Here is an 8,745-nt window from a genome sequence, read left to right on the forward strand (position 1 = left end):
CGCCACCACTGCGCCTCTGTAAAGAGACCCGCCGCCTCCCTCTTGAGAGGGGGTCGTTTAAATGAAAGAGACACTGGATGGAAACCATCGATCCAGTTGAAAACACAAACCCCTTGCCTCGTATAGAGCAGGGTCGCTTTAACAGAGTGACACTTTTTCTCACATTGCAGCAAAAGCTCTTAAAAGTCTACTGCATAGGCTTTTGTCTTTCTAACTATTTTTGGGTTGAGGGAGGGGCCCCTCTGTTGCCCTCTGGGGCACAGAGCCACTCCCTTTGCCCCCTAAAAAGCCATTTTAGCAGGCCATGACCAGGCTGACCTGGCAATCCAACATTTGAATCTGTGCTGGATCCAGGAATTAGAAGAGGGACAAGGCATTCAGCCTAACCCCTTCCTCTGAACATGATTTCCTGAACATGGGAAGCCAGCCTGGCTTGTTTTTTAACATGCAAAATCCAGTACCTGGCACCCCACAATACACATAATAGAGGGTAGATAGAATTGTGTATTGCACAGTGTATAAAACCCAGGAGATCCTTCTGCGTTCTCATATGTGTGCTTGTTTCTGGGGTTGAGAGAACTGTTCTGCTGCTGTGGTGAAGTTAGGTGGTTTCATAGCAGTCTTGCAACCAGCCTTCCCTCCAGGCTGTGTACGTTGGACTGTTTCAGAATTCCATCCTTGGCAGCAAAATTAAAAGCATAGGAATTACGCTGTAAAACCTTGTTTTGAGCAAGTCCAGCTATGAAGTAAGCTGGCGTCCCCCTTCTTCCTTCACTTAACAGAGAATCAGGCAACAACTTGTAAATTTGAAAACAAGATTTACTTACTTTGTTCTCATGCATTGGCTCACAGCAATGGCACCAGTAAAAACGATGGAAGCAAAATACTTATATTTACAGTATAACCAGCTTCAGGTATGTGCCTAAAGCTGGAGGAAGTGAAGGCATGTCTACATCCTACACTGGTCAAAGTAAGAGAGAGGAGAACAAGAAACACTATACAGTGGTACCTCAGGTGACATACGCTTCAGGTTACATACGCTTCAGGTTACAGACTCCGCTAACCCAGAAATAGTGCTTCAGGTTAAGAACTTTGCTTCAGGCTGAGAACAGAAATCGTGCTCCAGCGGTGCGGCAGCAGCAGGAGGTCCCATTAGCTAAAGTGGTGCTTCAGGTTAAGAACAGTTTCAGGTTAAGAACGGACCTCCGGAATGAATTAAGTACCGTACTTAACCTGAGGTACCACTGTATGCTCCTTCCTCTCCAGGAAAGCAGCAGAAATGACACCACACACAGCCCCCTCTACTAATTGTACTTCTATGGTCTGAGTATCGGCCCATTAGCAATACAGCTCTGTAGACTTGGCCCCTTCTCATGCTGACTAGCAAGAATATGTATTTGTTTGGTTTGGCTGCTGATCTCCCACACATATAAGAGCCAGTGCTCAGAGATTGGCTCTGCTGTTTCATGTTAGGAAGACCCCTTGGAACAAGCCAAAAAACCATCTAGTCCAGCATCCAGCTTGCCACAGTGGCACAAGGGCAAGAGTGCACACCTGCTGTTGTTTACTGGTACCCAGAGGGATGCTGCTCAGGGCAGTGCACCTGTTTTGCATTATTTACTGCTCCCCCCCCCCCCCGCTACACCCATGCACCAGTCTATTAAATTTGACACCTCTTGCCTCGCTTTATCTAAAGACTAAGACCAAGGCAAGCTTCAACATCAAGCCAGATTTCCCTCCTGCCAAAAGAATTCCGTTTCGTTTGCCATCTTGTAGCCTGATGAAGGGCTCTGTAGGACTCTGAAGCTTGCTCACTATTTTATGACATTGTGTTTGTCTGAATAAAGGTATGGCCCTACTATGGATTTGGGTTTTTCTTCTTTTTCTTATCTCCTTTTTGCGGTGGCGCCCACGCGAGGACACACCAGAGACGCTTTTGCCGAGTTCGACCTCGCCGCCGACTGGCCCCTAGCGCAACAGAGCCATTGCCCTTTTAAGGAAGAAGAAATTCTTCGCATAAACAAGCTTTTGGGCCTGGAAGCTGGGTGCCCCGTCCTCGCAAGATTCCGGAGCGATGGGGAAGGCAGCGGTGCGGGGGTCGCTGGGTGCTAGGAGCGCGGGAAACTTTATCTTCCCCGAGAGAGCCGGCGGCGTACGAGGAGCAAATCCGGGGCGCCTTTGGAAGTTGATCGGGAAGGGGAGGGAGCCGGAGGGGGGGCGCAGGGGAAGACTTGAAACGGGCAAGGGAGCGTCGGGCAAGAGCGAACCCCGGCCAGGGGCGAAGCGGCTCTTTTGGGTGGGGAGGAGCAACGGCCCAGGCCGGGAAAGTGGGACGCCCCTGGGCCCAAGAGCGCGTTTCTCAGCCAGACGCTCCCTACGAAACCCGAAAGGCCTTTCCTCCGCGCCCAGCTGGCGCCAGTCCCGCGCGCCTCCGCTCCCTTTTCTCTTGGGAAGGCGCCAGGCGCGGGTCTCGCTCAAGTTTCCCCGCTCGAAAGAAATAAAAAGGCAGATTTCGCCCCGACGTGATCGAGGGTGGAAAAGCAAGAATCCCTTTGCGCCCTTTGGAAGCCTTGATGTCCCGGAGTTAGCAAAAAGCAGGAACAGGAGGGAAGGTTTTTACAACCACAGGAATGACGTCTTTTGAAAAAAGGGAAAGTGGGGGGGGGGGGAGGAGGGAGAGAGAGAGAGAGAGAGAGAGAGAGAGACCTCACAATCTTATCAAAGTTCCCTTAATGGCGCCCTCTACCGGCGAGTCCAGGTACAGCAAGGTCCCTCGCGGGGCCCGCGCTTCTTTTTGCATCGAGTTTACTTGGTCGTATCCCATCCTGCTTGTCTCCACGTAGAGGTTTTTTTTTCCACCGTAAGGGACCGGATAAAAGTTCCTTCCTGATTCTGGAGCGCAGAAGTGCTAGCTTGCCGGGTTAGCTGTCGCTGCCCCGCTAGAGGGTGATACGTTTTTAATTTTTCCTTTTCGAGATCCCCGTTTTCCCGAATCTCAGAGGCACTTGGAAGGAATCCATGTGTGGGCGAGCGGAGACTAGCCTGTGTTTACAACCCATCCCACCCGACGCGATCCAATAAGCTTCTATGGCTGTGCGCAGCGCTAGCCCGGAAAGTCTGGGCTCCTCACTTCGGCTATGATCAAAGAAGGCCTGCAGCAGCCGGTCCCTGAATATCAGGGTTACGCTGCACATGGCCGCTCCTGCTCCGGTTGTGACCCAAGGCAGAGAAACACGCCCCTGGGTGGGGCATAATTGGGGTGTTGCGGATGTCCCCAGGGCCTTTGCAGCTTTAATTGCGCCCACGCTTAATTCTAGCGCTGCTCTTCCCAAACCGCTTGCATGATTGCCTCTTATAGCGAGCACATCCCACGCGCGTCTTAAGGAGCAGTTTTCTTCTAAACGGTTCAGCGGGCTATTGTAGGAACGCTGCTTTATACTGAGTCAGCCCATCATCCTTGTAGCTGATATTGCCCGCACTGACTGGCAGTGGCTCTCCGGGGCCCGGAAACCCACCCAGACGGGCGGGGTATTAATAATAATGATAATTTTCAAACAGGAAACTTTCCCACCCCAACCCGGAGATCCTGGGAGTCGCATTTTACATGCAAAGCAGATGGTCTAGCTACAGCAGAAATTGGCAGGATAAATGGGAGCCAAGCTGGTATTTAAAGAAAAATCGGTGCCCCCTCCCCCTTCAGAATGCATTCTTATTTGTTGTTATTCTTTATCATCTAAAATCTAAAAGGGGGGAAATCAGGCTCCAAACTGCTCCACTCATGTTGCAGACTATTCGGTGGTTTGGGGTGGGTGGATCAATGGTCAGTTTCTACTGCTTCCCTTTCCATGCCCACTACTTCCTTCGTGCTTTCATTTCTTTCCTGGCTGTGCTTGTAACTTTTCAGTGCACTCCTGAAGGATTTCCTGCCTGTTCTTTTGATTCCTCAGATTTGCACAAAACCAGAAAACCGCACAAGCTAGTTTACAATTGCCTGTGTGCTTTTGCACACTTCTTGTATGAGATTTAAACAAAAATAACAACATGTGCATGCAGCTATCTGCATGTATCCCTTGCTAGTTCTTGATTGGCATAATGGAATAAGCAAATTAGGAGGCAGAGACAAACACCAAAGGGAACTCCTACTGGTATGAATGGGAAATATCAAGTTGCTCTTCATATACGAATTCAAATATGCACAGCTGTGGACTACTTAGGTCTAATTGGAATATGGAGGGGGAGTGGATTAATGCTCAAATGTGGACAAGTGTTAAGTGTAATTAACTTAGTCTGGATACAACACACCCTCTTTTATGTTTTGGTTATTGAAGGGCATTGATTTAACACAGTATAATAAACACAGTTTTAAGAATTCTGTCGCAGTTAACTGTAGCTGCTGAACAGTGTTCCACTGTACTCCGGCCACAGTCTGCTACCCAGTACTATTCATGAAGACACCTTTTGATTGAACACAATTGCTGGCTATCTTTCCCTCTTTGGAGCTCCAGCAGACAGCAAAACTGTGGTTTACAGGACCTCAGGACACAGCCTGCAAGTGATACTTTGTGCGATTAGATTCCATTTTGTTTCTATCACTCCCGTTGTTTGTGAGGTCAGCTGGGTTGTCCTGCACAACTTCCTGATTCTTCCCAATGCTAACAATGCCTCTCTGCTTCTCACAATCAGCTGATTTCATCCACCGCCTTATTTCATTACTACTATAGATTGCTCATGAGCTCTTAGCAAATTCTAGACTTTTTTGCTTGCCTTATCCAGCTTTTGCTGCTTCTTAGTTCTTACAATACCTATATTGACACCTGTCTCTGTTCTGTTTAAGTTGTCGTAATTGTACTGTGTTGGGTCTGAATACTTTTGAAACAGTCCAAACACATGAAACAATCTGCACATTTTTCCTACGCCTGGAAAAATCATTTTATACATTCAATAGAACCAAGTGGTAAAGCTTTTCCTGAACTTTAGCATCACTTTAGGCTATAAGTGTGCCCATCATATATTCCCACCCCCAAATAATAATAATAATAATAATAATAATAATAATAATAATAATAGTAATAATAATAATAATAATGGCTCAACTTCTCCTTTAAAGAAGATATTTCCTGGCAGGTAGTTGTGTCACCTTCCCAGCTTCAGCTCAATTTCCCTGACGACCATCTGCAGTGTGGGGCTGGTGATACTTGACTTTACAAGGCTGCTGTAAGGCTTTGCTGAGACACTGTACAAAAATGACTTCAAATATTTGAAATACTGGTGCCAAACATATTGCTCTGCTCTCCTTTGGACCACATCAGTGAGAACGAGAGCAGGGTCTTGTCGTCTGGGCAGCCCAGAACCTCCAGACACACTGCCCAGGCTTGCACCCTAGAGAGGTCACTTTGGCACACTCCATTGTCTCCCCAAACAGACAGATGCCAAGAACTCTATAAGTGCTGCTGCTGCTGCTATTATTATTATTAGTAGTAGTCATAGTATTAGGAAAACTGGTTGGCACAACTGCACACAGCCTTTCCATGCTCTTTGGACTGCTATAGGTGTTCAGCCTTTGAATCTCTCTGTCCTGGGATTGACTTTTGGGTTTCCTTTTGGTTCAGAGAGGATTGGGATATACAGGTGAAACTCAAAAAATTAGAATATTGTGGAAAAGTTCATTTATTTAAGTAATTCAACTTAAAAGGTGAAACTAATATATGAGATAGACTCATGACATGCAAAGCAAAATATGCCAAGCCTTTATTTGTTATAATTGTGATGATCATGGCGTACAGCTGATGAAAACCCCAAATTAACAATCTCATAAAATTAGAATATTGTGAAAATGTGCAGTAGCTATTCAATCCATAACACCTTCAATGGGTTCCTGAGCCTTTAAATGGTCTCTCAGTCTGGTTCAGTAGGAAGCACAATCATGGGGAAGGCTGCTGACCTGACAGTTGTGCAGAAAGCCATCATTGAGACTCTCCATAAGGAGGGAAAGCCTCAAAAGGTAATTGCAGAAGAAGTTGGATGTTCCCAAAGTGCTGTATCGAAGCACATTAACGGAAAGTTATGCAGAAGGGAAAAGTGTAGAAGAAAAAGGTGCACAAGCAGCAGGGATGACTGCAGCCTGGAGAGGATTGTCAGGAAAAGACCATTCAGACGTGTTGGGGACTTTCACAAGGAGTGGACTGAGGCTGGAGTTACTGTATCCCTTAACTGTTTATTTATACGACTACATTTACCACTGGGAGTGAGGAGTAGCAACTGTAATTTGGTGCCCGTTCAGCTAAGGAGGGTAGACAGCAGGTTTAGTACTCAGAGTGGAAAGCTTAGCCCTTAGGGAGATTCTGAGACACAAACTAATTGGGACGGGATCATCTCTGGAGACAGCTAATTCACTTAGACCTGAGCTGGAGTAGCTATGGTGAGGGCCAAGAGGGATTCACAAGTTGCTTGCCTGGAGGACACTTAAGAATGAGCACTGTTCTTGCCAGAAAAGGCTAGGAAAGTGTCCAGAGGGGGTGTGTGTATGTGGTCTCAGGGCCAATAGACAGGAAGGGAATCCTGTGAAAGCAATTAACAGGCATATTTTTCCCCTACGGTAAATAGTAGGCTGAGCACCTCTGGGAGCAGAGCTTCACTTTCCCTCCAAAGATGCTAGTTGGCGATTCCCTTGAAATGCAACATATAGGTATTGGTGGGTAGAGCAATCCAAATTTGGGAGCGAACGACATGATGGACAGCCTGCCACTTCAGAGGTGGCTCACATTGGCATGGGCATGAAGTGTGTGTGTGTATGGGGGGGGCGTTGGTTCTCATTCCCAACGTGTTTCCAGTGTGGGGGATAATTTACACTGCTAACTTTCAGGTACAGTTGATGGGCCCAATCCTGGGGCCTAGCTGGGGAGCTTTGGAGACAGTGGATCCTAAGCCAACTCCGTCCCACCCAGCCCATTTCAGACCCTACAGCTGGTGAAAAGAAGCATAGGCAGTAAATTCATTCCTGCAAAGCTGTTTATGGGCGTATCACTGGTAGAGCCCGTTTCCTCCAACTGAGGGGTCACTTCTGCCCTACCCTAACCTCCTCCAGGCAGTGGCTATGTGGATTAGGACTGCTCTGCAAAGTGCTGGTCACATTATTGTTGAATGACAAGCCTTGTAAACAGGATGCTGAATTTGGGCATAACAAGCTTTATCAGGTTCAACTCTCTACTCAGTTAATTAAGTTTTGATTTCCTTAACTGTAGGCTGCCTGCACAGTGGTACCTTGGTTCTCAAATGCCTTGGTACTGAAACAACTTGGAACCCAAACACTGCAAACCTGGAAGTAAGTGTTCTGGTTTGTGAACTTTTTTCAGAAGCCGAACCAGCTCCGTTTTGAGTGTTACACTTCTGATTTGAGTGCCACACTTCTGTTTTGAGTGTTACGTTGAGGTCTGTCTGTTTTTGCTATTTATTTTGTGTTGGGTTTTTTTTGCAGCTTTTTTGTTTTGTTTTTGTGACTGTGTGGAACTAGTTCACCTCCTGATTGATTGTGTGACTGCAGTACATTGTTTATTGCTTTTATTTTATGGATCAGTGGTCTCGTTAGATAGTAAAATTCATGTTAAATTGCTGTTTTAGGGGTTGTTTTTAAAAGTCTGGAACAGATTAATCCATTTTGCATTATTTTCTATGGAAAAGCACACCTTGGTTTTGGAACGCTTTGGTTTTCGACCAGACTTCTGGAACGGATTAAATTTGAGAACCAAGGCACCACTGTATTTACTTAACCTGTTGTAAAGATGAAGGGAAGTAACTACAAGGCACTTAGTATACTGGAACTTTCCGTAGAATTTATAACCAATCTTTAATTTGACTTTAATTAAAGGGTGCTCCCTCTGAATGTTTCATTTATGCAGTTGTTTTCAGCAGACCCATTAGCACAAAATACACAATCCAATCTCTTTTGGTATGAGCAAAGCATTTTATTGTCTTTTCCTCCAAACAACCAACTATTTATTTATCTTCTTTAGTTTAAGAAGAAACTCACCCCCCGCCCTAAGCAGCTACAAAATCCTTCTTACACTGAAATGGTCATATTTATTTCCATTACTTCACCCATCAGTTAAAGAGTGAGGCAGTTAACAGAACCGAAGACGAGATGTAATCAGTTCACCAGCCCAGAGATAAAACCAGAAGTGCAGGGAAACATGAATATGCTTAGGCTCTTTAAATCAGCCTTCCCCAACCTGGTGCCCTCCAGATGTTTTGGACCACAACTCCCACCAGCCACCAGCCACCACAGCCTTTGGGGAAGACTGCTATAGGCAAACCTTCTGGTGAACGGCAGTTGTCTTCAGCAGGTATCAAAGGGACAACTATCTGCCTAGACCCCTCCCCCAAATTTAATTGGCTCTTATGCCTCTGTCAGTCAAAATCAGCAGGTGAAAGTTATTTGCAGTAGGAGATAAAATCTACCACCTACTAATATCTGCTCATAAAGCTGCTGTTAGAGGCACCAGAGCAAAGTATAAAAGCTGGCAATCCAACTTTTGGTGACAACTGTAGGTGCTGGCATTCTGCTCTCTCACAAATGTGCAAAGGGACCTTTAACAGCCGTACAGATAATTTCAGCAAGTGTAGTTTTTTGTATCCTAGGACGATGACAACTTGTACTTTGCCAGATTTTCCTCTTCCGTGCAATTATTAAAGGCACACGAAATCCACCAGTCTTTCAACCTAGTAATTCTGCTTTTCAGGCCATGAAAC

The sequence above is a fragment of the Podarcis raffonei genome, chromosome 1 (assembly GCF_027172205.1).
Source record: "Podarcis raffonei isolate rPodRaf1 chromosome 1, rPodRaf1.pri, whole genome shotgun sequence".
Classification (NCBI taxonomy): domain Eukaryota; kingdom Metazoa; phylum Chordata; class Lepidosauria; order Squamata; family Lacertidae; genus Podarcis; species Podarcis raffonei.